A 16,218-nucleotide genomic window follows, 5' to 3' on the forward strand; every position below is an offset into this window, starting at 1 on the left:
GTTTGGGAAATGATATGTATTCATGTATGTATATGTGTGTGAATTTCAATTTCATTGGTATTTCATTAAAAAAAAATACTACAATAAATCATGATTATGGTTGTTGGTTTCTCAATGGATATGTAAGCAATCTAAGCATGTTTTGGAATAATCTATGAACTCTGAAATTCATCCATGAATTGCTGATTTATTCTTGAATGTAATGGAAATTTCAGTTCGGTTTGATCAACTTAATTAATAATCATGGAATTTACTTATGTTATGAAAAAGCTTTATTCTGAGAGTGAAATTTTGAAACAAACTTCATGTGTTGATGCACCTCAACAATATGTCAGTTAAGAAAATCCATCATCGTATACTTAATGTGCCACGAGTTTTACGATTTCAAGCCAACTAAAAGTTCTTTAGGTAGCTCATTTGGTTAGCCTAACGGCCCGTTCTCATACGTTTATTTTCAGTTTAGTTCAGTTCCTAATTTCCTTCTCTTATGCTCCGTAAAATATTCAGTTCAGCTCTAATAAATTCAGTTCAAGTGAGTTCAGTCAATGAGAACATGCCCTAAGTTTTACGAGCAGATAAAGGTATATTTTGTATCTCGTTCTCTAACATTTATTTTATTAGAGAAATAAATTTTCTTATGCTCACAGTGTTGAACTTATGCATACTACTATGACACGAGTTTTACAATTTTAAGCCGACTTACCTATAAGTCTGTGTGTCTCTGGGGGTAGCTTTACATTATCATTGCCTACATAATTAATCAAAGTTCTTACGTGAGATGTCCATTTGATAAAATAGGATGCAAACTTACGACTAGAGAAAACGGATATCATCGAAGGCCTTATTTCGTTGCTGCCGGTGTTAAAGGCATTTCTGTTGCAGTTGTTGTTACACTTGTTCTGTAATTGGCTGCAAGTTTGGCTCTTGTATTGGCGTTGCATGTGGAATGGCAATTGCAACGCGACACCATTGATGCTTGTATAGCAAAGGGTAGCATAGAAGTGAATGAGTTATTTTAGCATCCAATTTGCAAAGTTTTAGACATAGCTTAACATTTTATTAACAAAATCCTATCTGTGAAAGAATCAAAGAATCATTGCTTAATTTTTTTCGTTTGTTTTCAAGTACCAATATCTAAAACAATACAATAAGGAGTACTTATTAAGATAGATATATTATAAGATAATCATAATCTATTATTCTATTGCCTCTTGCACTCTTCACTAACTACTAAAATAAGGTTTATTAACTCTTACATGCCTTTAATTAATTTAGTTTATTAACTTCCATGTTACATAAAGTATTACAAGCTAAGAATGCACATCTCTTCAAATTTGAAAACTTTCAAAGTCAACCAATTTCATTTTGTTTCTCTATCTCAAAATAATCCCACATCGATCATGAGCTCTATTGAAACAGATTTCATGATTCCACCACAACAATCAAATCCCAAAAATATTTCACATCACCAAAACAAAAAATCAGCCTCATCTCTTGTTATGTGTTATTGAGAAGAAAAGTAAGCACAAATTGCTATATATGAAAATCAGAGAAGAAGAAATCCATTGATCGCCATTAATGGAGTTCAAGGTTTACAGTAAGAAAAATAGAGAGAGAAAATGAAGAGAGAGAAGTTTGTTATTAAGGGAATTGAATTAATGAAGAAAAGCTTATGACAATAGCTTATAAATGCTCTGTCCATTACAAAATATCAGTAACAGAATTAAATGGTTGTAACTAACTTTCTGCTGAGCTGGCACTTGTGCTGGCGTGGCAGTGGGTATTATTTCACATCCCCCCTCAAACTTGGGGTGTATCAAACATGCCAAGCTTGGACTTCAGAAGGTTGAACTGAGGAGAAGGCAGAATCTTTGTCATAATGTCAGCCAACTGTGAAGAAGTAGGAAGATATGTGAGCTGAATAAGACCCTCCAGTACCTTGTCTCTAGTAAAATGGCAATCAATATCAATGTGTTTGGTCCTCTCATGGAAGACTGGATTCTTTGCAATATGCAAGGCAGACTGATTGTCACAGTGCAAAGTAATAGGCTTCAGATTGGTAACACCAAAATCACCCAGCAATCTGACTAACCAAGCAACTTCAGAAGATGCAGCTGCCATTGCCCTGTATTCAGCTTCTGAGGATGACTTAGAAGTGGTAGGCTGCTTCTTAGATTTCCAGCTGATTGGAGAAGATTCCAGCATCATAACATATCCTGTAATCGACCTCCTTGTATCAGCACAAGCCCCCCAATCAGAATCTGAAAAGGCCTGCAATCTTAGATCCATACCACCTTTGAAAATAATACCTTGACCAGCAGTTGAGGCAACATAATTCAATGTATGTGTCAAAGCTTGTAGGTGAGAAGATCTTGGCATTTGCATGAACTGACTCAAGCATTGAACTGTGAAGGCCAAATCAGGTCGTGTATGAGTCAGAAAATTCAATTTTCCTACAATACACCTATAGTAGTGAGGATCTTGTAGAAGATCACCATCATCAGTACTGAGTTTTAAGTGTAGAGGCAAAGGAGTTGTTGCAGGTTTGAAAGGCTTAAGACCACTCTCGGCAAGAAGCTCCCTAGTAAATTTTGCTTGAGAAAGAATAACAGCACTGCCAGTGTAACCAAACTCCATGCCCAAGAAGTAATTTAAAACACCCAAGTCTTTGATGCTGAAAGTAACATGCAGATGTTGCTTTAAAGCACTAATCTGATAAACATCTGTGCCCGTGATGATAATATCATCCACATAGACAGCCACAAGAGTAGAATGCTGGCCAGAACACTTGACAAAGAGAGAATAGTCATTCTTTGACTGAACAAATCCCAGATAAATCAACTCAACTGTTAACTTTTCAAACCATTGTCTACTAGCCTGTTTAAGTCCATATAGAGACTTTCTGAGTTTGCACACCTTATTTCCAGGATTAGGAACCCCATCTGGCACCTTCATATACACCTCTTCAATCAAATCACCATGTAAGAAGGCATTATTAACATCTAGTTGAAAGATAGTCCAACCTCTATGAACAGCCAAGGCAATCAAACCCCTAACAGTTGCCATTTTAACAACTGGGGAAAAAGTTTCCTCGAAGTCAACACCATATTTCTGGTTAAAGCCTTTAGCCACCAACCTAGCTTTGAACCTTTCAATAGTTCCATCTTTCTTCAGTTTAATCTTGAAAACCCACTTAGAGCCAATAGGTTTCTTCCCAGAAGGTAAATCCACCAAATCCCATGTTTTATTATCAAGAAGGGATTTAATCTCCTTTTTCATTGCTGCCTCCCAATTTGGATCACCTGCAGCCTCTTTGTAAGAAGATGGCTCCTTAATATAAATGGACTGAGAAATAAAAACCTGGTGGTCAGAAGAAAAAGAAGAGTGGGAAACTAAGTTACACCAATGATCTGTGAACACAATGGCATTCCCACAGAAATAATCACCCATCCATTTTGGTGGTTTTCTTTGCCTAACAGTCTGGGAAGGAGGTTGTAAAACAGAAAGATCATGGGATAAATCAACAACAGTTGAAGGAGAATAAGAAGAAGAAATATGTGAATCAGAATTGGAAGAAAACTGGTCAGAAAAAGGAGAAATAGGGCTATTGGGAACAGGACTGTGTGGAATTTGAAGTGGAGAAGAGTTATTTGGGATATGGAAAATGTCTGGAACTTCAGTAGCAAGAAAAGGATTTGGGATAGGTGTGTGAGTAGGTAAAAAGAAAGGGGTAGGTTTAGATTGTGGGTTGACAGAAATATGGAAAGGGAAATGTTTTTCATGGAAATCAACATCCCTGGAAACTGAAATCTTTCTGTTGGATAAATGAAGCACCTTATAACCTTTCTGAGTAGGAGAATAGCCCACAAATACACAAGGCTCAGCTCTAGGCTCAAATTTGCTTTTGTGCTGTCTGGTTGTGCTAACATAGCACAAACAACCAAATACTCTGAGATGTTCAGGATTTGGTGGCCTGTGATATAACTTTTCATATGGTGACAGATTACCCAAGACTTGAGAAGGTATCCTGTTGATCAGATAAGCTGCACACTGAACACATTCTCCCCAAAAAGACACGGGAAGATTGGATTGAAAATAAAGTGCTCTCCCAACTTCAAGAAGATGCTTGTGTTTTCTCTCCACAACTCCTTTTTGTTAAGGAGTGTCACTACAGCTAGTTTGATGTAAAATTCCTTTCCCATTATACAAAAGTAAAACCCTTCCTTCACAAAGCTCTTTTGCATTATCAGTCCTAATAATTTTGACTGAAACTTCAAACTGCTTTTCAACAAAAGTGACAAAATTGACTAAAATATCAACAGATTCAGTCTTGAACTTCATCAAATGTACCCAAACACTTCTTGTGTAATCATCAACAATAGTGAGAAAAAGATTACAATTATCATGGGTTTTATTTTGATAAGGTCCCCACACATCAACATGTAACATCTCAAAAGGATATGTAGTTTTGATAGAACTACTGGGAAATGATTTCCTATGTTGTTTTGCTGCAGGACAAATACTACATATGATCTCATTCCCCAACTTCTTACAATCTATATTATTCTGAATCATGTTCATATTAGTGAAAGGAACATGTCCTGTCCTAAGATGCAGCAATTTAACTTGTTCTAAAGAAGACTGACATACAGTATGAGAAGAAACAGAACCTGGATTTGATGCAGAAGCAGCAACCCTATTAGGACCTTCTGTGAAATAGAGACCATTTCCAACTTTACCAAGAACAAGTGGATGTGTCAAAGACTTCTGATCCTGGACAATGCATTGATCAGTAGTAAATTGAATTGTATAACCTCCATCTTGACATAACTTGTGCACAGAAATCAGATTGAACTGAAAACTTGGAACATATAAAACATTCTTCAAAGTAATATTGTTGCTTAGAACAGTTGTTCTTATATGGGTCACTTTAACTCTTGTACCATCAGGTATTGTTATGTAACAATTCTGATCATGTACTACTTCATATGAATCAAACATATCCAACCTATGACACATATGATCACTTGCACCACTGTCCACAATCCAGCCACTACTATAAGCAGAGGACAAGAGGCAATAATTACCTGCAAACATAGCATTGCCATCTTGATTTTCTGAAGTCTGATTTATCTTCTGTCTATCAAAGAACGACCTCAACTGTGACAACTCATCCAAAGAGAAACTAGCAGCCAAATTCGTTGCACTTGTTTGATCTGGACCACTGTCATCAGGACCTGAACTACCATCAGCACAATTTGCAAACCTCTTAGGAGCAGTGTGACCCATATTCTTGGAAATATTCTGATTCATATTGTATCCAGGTGGGTACCCTTTTAGCTTGAAACATCTCTCCATACTATGACCAGGCATTTTGCAATGATCACAGTAGTAGTTAATAGTTCTCCTTCCCCTAGAAAATTTGTTAAAGTTATTCTGAACAAAACCTCTTCCATAACCAGAATTCCTAAAATTTTGACTACTTCTATCATCAAACTTCCTTCTGTCTGCAGCAAAAGCTATGGGCTCAGAAACTTTCTCAGGTACAACACTCAAGGCTTTGTGTCTCTTTTCTTGAAGAACCATTCTGTATGCCTGGGCTAAAGTAGGCAAGCTAGGCATCATAAGAATATTAGACCTCACATTTGCATATTTGTTTGTGAGTTTCATCAAAAACACCATTAATCTCTGATCTTGCTGTAACTTGATGTATTTATGAGTCAAAGAGCAAGTACAATTGTTACAAGCACAGGTAGGTAAGGGGCAAAGATTATCCAATTCATCCCATAACTTCTTGAGATTATTGTAATACTCAGAAATAGACATAGTATCTTGTTCTGCACCAGAAATTTCTTGTTGTAAGGCATATAATTGTGCTGATGATGCATGTCCAAACCTCTCTTCAAGATCTAACCATATCTCTCTTGCAGTCTCAACAAACAAAATACTACCAGCAATTTGTGGATCGAGTACAGCAATAATCCATCCAATTACCATACTATTACACCTATTCTAAGCCTTCAAAACTAGAGCATCATTTGGTTTAGGCAAAGAACCATCTATAAAACCCATCTTATTCTTTGCTGTTAAACCTATTATCATGGACCTCTTCCAATTTCCATACCCATTTCCATCAAACACATTGGATACAAGTTTCATACCAGTGAAATCAGAAGGATGTAAGTAATAGGGGGAAGCAGGATCTTAATTAAGATCTAAAGTTCTTTCTCCATTAGCAGCCATTTCAACAATTGCAATCAACTATTTCAAGAAATTTCGCACAAAACAAGCAAATCCCCAAATATTCACAACAAATCAATCAAATAGCTCGAAAATCACAAAATCAACAGATCTCAATAGCAATTAACAAGTTTAACCAGAGAAACGCTCGAAGAAATAGCTCGAATAAAAACTGAACAAAAGAATCAAAGATTACCAGACATCCGCCGTTAAAATCGCTCAAAGAAAAACCTCCAAGATCGCCCAAATTAATTGCTGCTCTGATACCATGTTATTGAGAAGAAAAGTAAGCACAAATTGCTATATATGAAAATCAGAGAAGAAGAAATCCATTGATCGCCATTAATGGAGTTCAAGGTTTACAGTAAGAAAAATAGAGAGAGAAGTTTGTTATTAAGGGAATTGAATTAATGAAGAAAAGCTTATGACAGTAGCTTATAAATGCTCTGTCCATTACAAAATATCAGTAACAGAATTAAATGGTTGTAACTAACTTTCTGCTGAGCTGGCACTTGTGCTGGCGTGGCAGTGGGTATTATTTCACATTATGCAACCCCTTGAATGGCTCAAAATGATGTCTTCCATTTCCCATCCCACCCTCATCATTGGCATCATCGTCTACGGCCTCAACCTCGGCTTCATCGAGTCGTATTTTCGTGTCGTGACTGACTACTACTGGAAAGACGTCCAAAGGATCAACCCTTCCTCGGCTCAACTCTATGCCGGTCTTTACTTCATTCCATGGATGTTAAGACCCCTTTGGGGCCTCTTGAGTGATGTTTTCCCTATAAGGGGATATCACCGGCGGCCTTATTTCATTGCCGCCGGTGTCATTGGAGCTTTGTCCACAGTACTCGTGACAATGATCTCCACATTGCCTGTTAGCTTGGCTCTTGTTTGTTTCATTGGAGTCGTTTGTGGGATGGCCGTCGCAACAGCAACGATTGATGCTTGTATTGCTAAGCATAGCATCCAAGTCAAAGAGTTAGCCCCGGAATCACAATCTCTTCGTGGGGTTTGTCTCTCTTTTGGAGACTTGTTTGGGTTTTTTATTAGTGGATTCATCATTCATTTGCTTGGACCTCGGGTTTCTTTTCTTCTTTTCACTCCACTTATCGGATGGTTATTTATTATGATTCATGTTAGCCGACCCCAAATCATTCTGTGACTAATTTAAGGCTTTGTTGTTGTGGTGGTTGTTCAGAATTTGATTTTTTTATTTTCTTGCACAAATAAGATTATAGGTGTTTTGATTTCTTCATTTGTAGGATGCAGTCGGACTTCTAACTATAGCACCAGCTTCATTTCTAGTTTTAGGATTCCTTGTTTATGAATTAAGATCAGTTTCCAACCCTACTCATGCTTCTAATAAGGTAAGGTATATTTCAAATTTCATACATATATATCATTTTTCTAGGCCTTTTTGTACATTATTAATATCTTTTAATGCCTAGTTCAATTATTGTTATATATCTATAATCTTTAATTTGTGCATATAAATTGGTTTTAATCATGTAAATGTACACAAACACAGGTTGCAGAAAGAGTAGGAAGTGCAATGGAGAATATGTATAAAACAATGAAGTTCCCACAAGTTTGGAAACCATCATTCTTCATGTTTCTGTCTTTGGCCCTTAGTTATAGCACTCATGAAGGCCATTTTTACTGGTATACTGATCCTAAACTCGGTCTCGGGTTCTCCAAGGTATGTCCTTAATTTGCTGTCATCTACTTAATTGAATACTAAATTCATGAATTCATCACATGAAGTAGCTTTATTATCTAAACAATGTGCTTATGACTCGAATTAATTTAACCTCAAGTACTCTGCATCTACATGTACTAACTAGACCTGTCAATTCTGGTCAACAGGTTGGGTTCAGGTTAAATTTCAAGTTATTTGGGTGAATTGGGTCATTTGGTACCAATGATTTAGATTGTTTGGATCATTACAAATTATGATAAATGGGTCAAATCGGGTCAATTTCAAGTCATTTGGGTCGTATCAAGTTTTCTCTCATTAAAATAAGTTTAGAATCGGGTCGGGTTGGATCGGGTTAGAAATTGACAGGTCTAATATTACTAACCCATTTGAAACATCTAATTGTTATTTTGAACAATATGTCAATATATATTGGTTTACAGTTTTATTGTTTGTAGGAATTTATTAGAATGGTGTATGCAATCGGAGCCGTGGGATCAATAGTAGGTGTATTTATCTACCACAAGTTCTTGAAAGATTTCCCTCTAAGAACACTCCTGTTCTATGCTCAACTCCTCTACGCCGCATCTGGAATGTTGGATCTTATGTTCATCCTAAGATGGAATTTACCACTTGGGAATTGGGATCCCTGATTCAATATTTATTATAATGGAGGAAACTGTTTTGCATATAATAGCGCGTATTCGATGGATGCCAATGGTAGTCTTGAGTACAAGGCTATGCCCTTTAGGCATTGAGGGAACGTTTTTTGCACTTCTAATGTGCATAGATAGCTTAGGCTCCCTCTCTTCTAAGATGATTGGAGGAGTGGTACTTCATCTCTTCAATATTTCAAGAAGTAATTTTAGTAATTTGTGGTTGGCAGTTCTTGTAAGAAATTGCTTGAGATTTGGTACACTTGCTTTAATCTTTCTTGTACCAAATGTAACACAACATGATGTTTTGGTACCTTCCAATAACAAATATAATAATTCTAGGGTAGAGGAAGCAACGTTGGAACTTGTACCTTTGGCTAAAAATTAGAAATTTGATTACACCATAATATTTGGATTGTAAGTTAGTGTAAGCATAATAGTGGATGTTTTAATATTTTTATACATACGAGGAAGTATAATGTATAAATCTTTGTCTAAACAAGTGCAAGTTACGGAGTACATTGCTACAAAGAGTTTCTAATCAAGTAAAAATGGGAGATCATTTAATTTCTTCTACACTGTGTTATTCATAGTTATTGGTTTATAGGGTTTTATTTCCGCAAAAATGCTCCCTTGGTCCTAATTATAAGTGATACGTACGGATATTTTGAATAAAATTGGGACAAAGGCCGTAATTAATCAAACTCCTTATAAGATATTCGTTTGATCAAAAAGATGTACAGTTTATAACTTAGAGAAAAAGGTGAATTTGTATTTCGTAAAGTTAGTTTCTTGGAGTTGAAATTGATGAAGAAAAGGATAGAAATTTGGGAGTATGCATGATGAATTGATGAGCGATGATGTACCTTTGGTCATGGGTTTGTTGTTGATTTTGAGTTTCCTGGGCCTTAGAATTCAAGACTGCGACGGATGGCTTGGCCCAAGGCCCAAGGGCCCAAACCTATAGATACAAATCCAAATGCAATAGAATAGATCAATAGAGATAGAAAAGCTAATAGCCAAGAATTTTAAAGTTAAAAATAAAGCTCAATTGCTAATGCAACAAAATATCCAAAACAAATTAATGGCTTTATCCAAACAACATACATGCTACAACATATCTCTTAGGGACCAATGATTTAAGGAAAAGTAAACAGACAAACTAATTAACAAAATGAAAGTGTTAGCTAGTTTGTTTTGTTTTTATTTATTTATTTATTTAGTATTTTTTTTTTAAAATAGAATACATGAAAAAAAGCTTAGTTATATACAGAGTATTAATGAACTAGAGCTTGTTATTGGGTAGGGTAACTCAATGATAATAGGGTCAGGGTCAAGCTTAAAGGGTTTTTAATGGACATAGTCTTCAACAGGTAAGGCCCTTATTGGGTAGGGTCAGTATATGGTCAAAATATTTTTTTTTCAATTTAATAGACAAACAAAATATATAATGTAAAAATAATTACATAGATACATTTATATTCATATATATATGTTTAATAATGACTTTGTTCAATATTCATTTTTAATTGATATTTTGTTGGTCCGCCCATTATCGACTCGCTATTACCTGTATTGGCCCGATCCACTATTGACCCTATAAAATGTGATCCTTTTTTACCCAACCCGCATCGATCCTGACCCGACCCACCCAATAACTAGGTCTATACTAACTAGTACAACTATATATAAAGTCACAACTCAAGAGAGAGATAAAGCTAATACAGTCTCTACGATTCACTAATATATATGAATCATAAATATATTAGTGATGAAATCAAAGACATTTATATAATATAAAGTGTTTTATTTCAAATAGGTTGTGCATCATAACAATCGTAACCATCTAATCATATATTTTATAACTGTAAAATAATAAAGATATAATAACTCTAGGATTATTGTCTACTATTCCCAATCAATAATTAGTTTATTTTACACAAATCTCTTATTACTTGCTAGCTACTTGCTACCTTGCAAAATATTTATAAGAACTAAATTGTCCCTACTATTACATAACTAGTTAGATCACATCACCCACAATATATGTAATCTAATATTATCAAAGACCATTTGATTTTCCTAAATAAATAGATTGAGCCTTTATAAAATTAAACCTAGGTCATCCTCAAATCCTCTAGTCTAGCTTACTATAAACAATCTTCTTATAATTTTTATTTTTAATTTATACTTATACCTTGTGTCTTTCGTTGCCATCGAGAAGACATTCATCACGTTAGTTAGCGTGTATATTTTCTGTGAGGCGTGAAGCGTGATGCTGCATGACCCACCTCGTGTCAATATATTAAAAATAAATTACAACAATTAAAAAAATAAATAAATTATTAGGTGCGGAGAATCTTCTTAGGCTCGGACCGAGCCTAAAGATCTTCCGAACCTTCATTCGAAAGCATGTGTCATGCACTTATTGGAGATAATAATATAAACCAAAACTTTATTATATGATGAAAATAATATATATTCTCATTCACGTCCAAAACTAAGATCCGCCAACTAATTAACTAGGTTAATGTAGCATGGACCATCCCTAATTTGGTGTGCATTATTATTAATATATAATTAACTCTTTAAATCATGCTTTTTAATTCTTATAATTAAGAAGAAAAAAACACCATAAAATGTCAAGCCAACCTTAAACTAGTAAGTTAACTTAATGGAAGAAAGTTGATTCCATTTATAGTGGTAGTAGGAATAATTGTGATGAGAGTTTCTTATAAAAGAAATATTAATTAATCTTATCCACCGTCCTTAAACTCGCGTTAATTAATATCTTTCTTGTAATTGTGCAATTTGGTAACCACAGCTAGATATTCACATCACTTAAGTACAGTGTCTAGTTGTTAATTAGTCTATTAATCTAAATTTGTCGCCCCTAAACGGACCATAGATTAGAATCATCTTTTTTAAGTAATTATGTACATATCAACTCAACGTGGTATACTGCTGTTTGATAAGCAATAGTAGTAATATTTGTTGATGATAATTAAAGTTTTGGATATCTTTGGAAATTATTGATAGTTTAAGTGCTTCTATGTGTTTATCTCAGATCAAGATCATACACTTTCTGGATAAAGTCGTAACATCAGTAACATGGGAGTCCAAATCTATTTAGCTAATTTGGTAATTGGAAGTTTTATGCTATATTTATTTCCGACATTAATAAAAAGTTTGGATAAGATAAATTCATGTAAAATGATTTCAAATAATGATGAATAAGAATAATTCAAGTTCAATTGACTATTAAAGTAGATATAACTAATTTCAATAAGTTCAAATAAATATAAGATAAATCGAGTAGATAGATCACATCCTAATAACTAATTTAAAATAATATAGTGTTCATTTTTAATGATTATAATGTTGATTATTTACGGATACAAATGTGTTCATAAGTTTTCATCTTTTACATGAGTGTACACTAGTCACAGTATATAGTTTCAAGAGAGTAAGGAATAGCTCAATCCGGTTTCAGAGATTGATTCTCATCATCCGTCCTCGTGACTCTCTAAAACACCAAATAAAAAAAATAAATAAAAACAATAATATATATATATATGATTTTACTTTTCGAATCATGGTCATGAGTTTCAACCTACGCAAAAACCGTGGGGGAAAGGTATCCTTTAGGCAATCAGGCTCCTCAACTTGGTGGGCTTGTGGGTTTGAGACATATCTTTCTAAGACAAGTTTTTTTAAAAAACAAAGAAAAAAAAATGTAATAAACTAAAGTTCCGCTATGTTGTTTGAGATAGTTATTTTTTATATTATTTATTAATTTTTATATTTTAATTTTTTTACATTAACAATTGAAATTAAATTACTCATCATCATTGTCATCAATTTTTAATAATTAAAATTTATTTTCATAAAAATAAAAATAAATAAGTTGTTGATTAGGGCTTTATGCATTAAGGGTGTGTTTTATTCACCTGATTTTATATGAACTTATTAACCCTTATTAAATTAAAACTTTTTTAGTTATAAATTAAACTTGGTAGCTCTGATTAACCCTTATCACAACTTATCTGAACTTATTTTTCCTGAACTTATCTTATATGAACATATTAACCCTTATCTGAACTTATTAACCCTGAAATAAGTAGAAATAAGGTGCATATCCGGCCTATTACATATGTAGTATGTTAAATTAAATAATTCCATTACTATGCAATTATAATCCATGTTTATAAAAATCAAAATCAATAATTTTTCCTAAGAGGATTTGGTTTATTTTGAGTAAAATTTATTCAAAAAAATCTAAAATAGTGTTGTTTTCTTTTATCAATTTATGGATTGTTTAAACGGATAAGATAAGGATGCATGATATTTTAGGCATACGTATTTTCTCGAGACTAAATCCAAATTAATTAATCAAAGGCAAAGGATAATGTCTCCTTTTGCTTTATTTTGGGATTTTCTTTACCTATTATAACATGATCATAACTTACTATTCCCCTTGTTTTTGAAACTTTGAGTGATTCCAATCAGTGGCGGACCCAGGAATTTCCGACTGGTGAGTCACAATCGATAATCAAATATGTAAAATAAAATTTCACAATGACATGTAAGGAGACATTTACTTCCTAAACTTGAAAATAAACAACACGATTGGAGACCAAATTAACTACAACGGATGTAGCCTAAATACATATCAGTCCGCAACATGTTTTACAGGATGATCAATAATTTTGAAGCAATGCCTCAAGGCGTAAAAGCAATCCTTTTTTGGCACTTCAATATGATTCAAGCATATGATCAGGAATAAACACGAATAACAATTGATTCACAATACAAGTATACAATATTCCCAGCATGAAATAGACTCAAGAATTACAGAAATTGCCCAAATTAAAACCAAAATTACAGAGACTCACCCATATCCAGGCAAATTAACAATATACCAACTCTTGTTGATTAGAAAATGATTGATAAGCTGAGTCTTCCCTGCATATAAATTCAACAACCTAATCAAACACAAAGTTAACAAAACAAATGAAATCACAAGTATGAATCATATGCAAATAACCCCAACAGCGAATTACCCCTATTCATAATTGGTTGGACGGTTCATATTCAACTAAATCAAGCAATATTCAACTAAATCAAGCAATATTTCCCAGAAAAATTATTTACAAAGATCATCCAAATCAGTTATTGCGACACATACATGATAAATGCAGAATGAATGATAATAAATTCAATAATTAATATCAATGAAACAGAAAATCAGAAATAATAATCAATATCAATTAAACAAAAATTATAGGGCTCAACTACTCAACTCAAATAGTCAAATATCCGGTCACAACTTCAGTTTCTAGAGGAAAAATTCCCAAATCGGCTAATTAAAACCAATCTTCAGTTTCTAATCGGCTAATCATATTAAAATAAATCATTTGGGACTTAAAAATTATAATGAAGACAATTAGACAAAACTATAACTAAACACAGTCAAAAGACTCAAAACCAATCTTCAATTTCTACTTTTTTAGACGAAATTGTTTAGTTTAAGCAAACAAAATGATTATACAGATAGCAAGTACTTTATTTGAGCACAAATTCCACATAAATTAAGCTAATTAAACTTCCAAACAATCCTTATTCACACAAAAATCAGCTAATCCTGACTACCCATTAGTAGATAACAAAACCCCTTCAACTTTCCGAGCAAAAACTGGCACAAAACACAAATTTAAACAAAAATGACATAATTAAATCAAATACAGAAAACCTACATCAAAAATCCCCAAATCGTAAATTAAATTAGGCAATTAGCAAATGAAAAACACACATGAAGCCAAACACATTCAAAATTCTAGCTACTTTGCATATCTATAAGCACAAATCGAACCTCACCATCGCTGCTCTCCACCACCACCAACAGTTACAAATCGAAACCCTAGAAATCGAAAAAAAATCAAAGATTTGAACTAGTAATTATGCAAAGAAACCTTAAATTTGAAATTTAAAGGGGAAAGTTTAAAGAAGCTCATACCATGAACACCAAAAAAAATCCTAGAAATCAAACCACACAGTCGTTATCTCTCATGACCACCATGAGTCATTAGTGAATGAGGAGGGAGAATGAAAGGGGAACGCGAAATGTGGTTGCAGCTGCGGCGAGGAGAAGGTGAAAGGGGAACAGGCTGAAGTTAGAATTTTAGTGAATGAGGAGGGAGAATGAAAGGGGAACGCGAAATGTGGTTGCAAACTTGCAGCTGCGGCGAGGAGAAGGTGAAAGGGGAACAGGCTGAAGTTAGAATTTTTTATTTTTTTTTTATTTTTTTTTTTTAAAAAAAAGAAAACTTAGAATTTTTTTTGGGCCCTGGTGAGTCACTTGACCCACCAGGCACAAGCCCAGGTCCGCCACTGATTCCAATACAAGTGGAATTTTGGGCATTAATACCTTCTTTATGCTTCAAATTATACTTAGGTGAAATTTTATTAGATATGTCTCTATTTTTAATTTTCAAATATATATATATATATATATATATATATATATATATATATAAAATTTATTATTTAGCTTGAGATGTTTTAATTACAACATTGCATTTAAAAATGTGGTATTTAAAGTTAGTGATCTCCAACATTTGAGAATAATAGGGTGGCTAATGTGCGCGATGCGTATCATAGACAACTTTTTTAGTTGACAATTTAATGAGGGAAAATATGTTAAATAAATAAAATAAAATAAAATATTTTGAGGGTATAATTATCCAAATACTAAAGTTAGAGTTTAGAATATGTATGATTGTTCAAATACTATTCGTAAGACATAAATCATTAAATCATTTAAGGAAAAACTTAGAGGCAATTAATATCATATCAATTAAAGCATATGAGTAAACAAGCATTTTTAGTATATAATAGCCATCACACTATTTATAAGTGTTTTCTCGTACTTTTAAAATAAACTAGGGCAGCTAACGCGCGCCATATCGAGCCATATTCGGAAGTTCTTTTAGTTTGACCTTAAATCATGAATTTAGTTGTTGATATGTAACAACTATGTGTAGGGGTTTAATTGTCCAAAGCAACTTTTTGAGGGATAAATTTGGCACCACACTATTCATAAGAGTAGTTTTATACTTTTTATAAGGTATGGATATATAAATGCCCACATTGCAACTCTCTCGACCCACAAATATCTAAATCTCATTGATTACTCAATGTCCACTGTAACTACGTAACTCTTCCTATCGATTAATTACCCTTGCCCACAGATATCCAACTTTAGAGATTAAATCCCGTCAACATCAATGCCCACTGTAACTCTGTAATCTCCCAATCCACAGATTATTTTGCCACACAAATACCCAATACAAGAGATGATCAAATCCTGCTAACATCAATGCCCACTGTAACACTGTAACTATCCATATTCGGTATTAAAGATCAAATCCCATCAACATCAATATCCTCTGTAATTAACCTACCCACATATAACAAAAATAAAATTGTTTTTATTGATGTCAGCAAAGTTATGGGAATGTAATCTCTGTTTTCTGGAGTATTTTTAAATAAAAATAATTTTAAATGTTTTTGGCAGCATGCGTTTAATACTAAAAGGGGTGTCGTTTTAAGGAGAGAGAA

At 33.6% G+C, this 16,218-nt stretch overlaps 1 long non-coding RNA gene and 1 pseudogene across 1 annotated transcript; one reads left to right on the forward strand and one right to left on the reverse strand.

Moving 5' to 3' along the window:
• Positions 1-6,787: 6,787 nt before the first annotated feature.
• On the forward strand, positions 6,788-8,986 carry LOC110720308 (annotated as a pseudogene).
• Positions 8,987-13,179: 4,193 nt separating this feature from the next.
• Positions 13,180-14,774, reverse strand: LOC110720385. Its single transcript, XR_002511326.1, has 2 exons — positions 14,476-14,774; positions 13,180-13,563 (listed from the first exon to the last, which is right to left on the reverse strand). It is a non-coding gene; the product is annotated as an uncharacterized LOC110720385 (long non-coding RNA).
• Positions 14,775-16,218: the final 1,444 nt, after the last annotated feature.

This window comes from Chenopodium quinoa, unplaced genomic scaffold, assembly GCF_001683475.1.
Source record: "Chenopodium quinoa cultivar QQ74 unplaced genomic scaffold, ASM168347v1, whole genome shotgun sequence".
Taxonomy (NCBI): domain Eukaryota; kingdom Viridiplantae; phylum Streptophyta; class Magnoliopsida; order Caryophyllales; family Amaranthaceae; genus Chenopodium; species Chenopodium quinoa.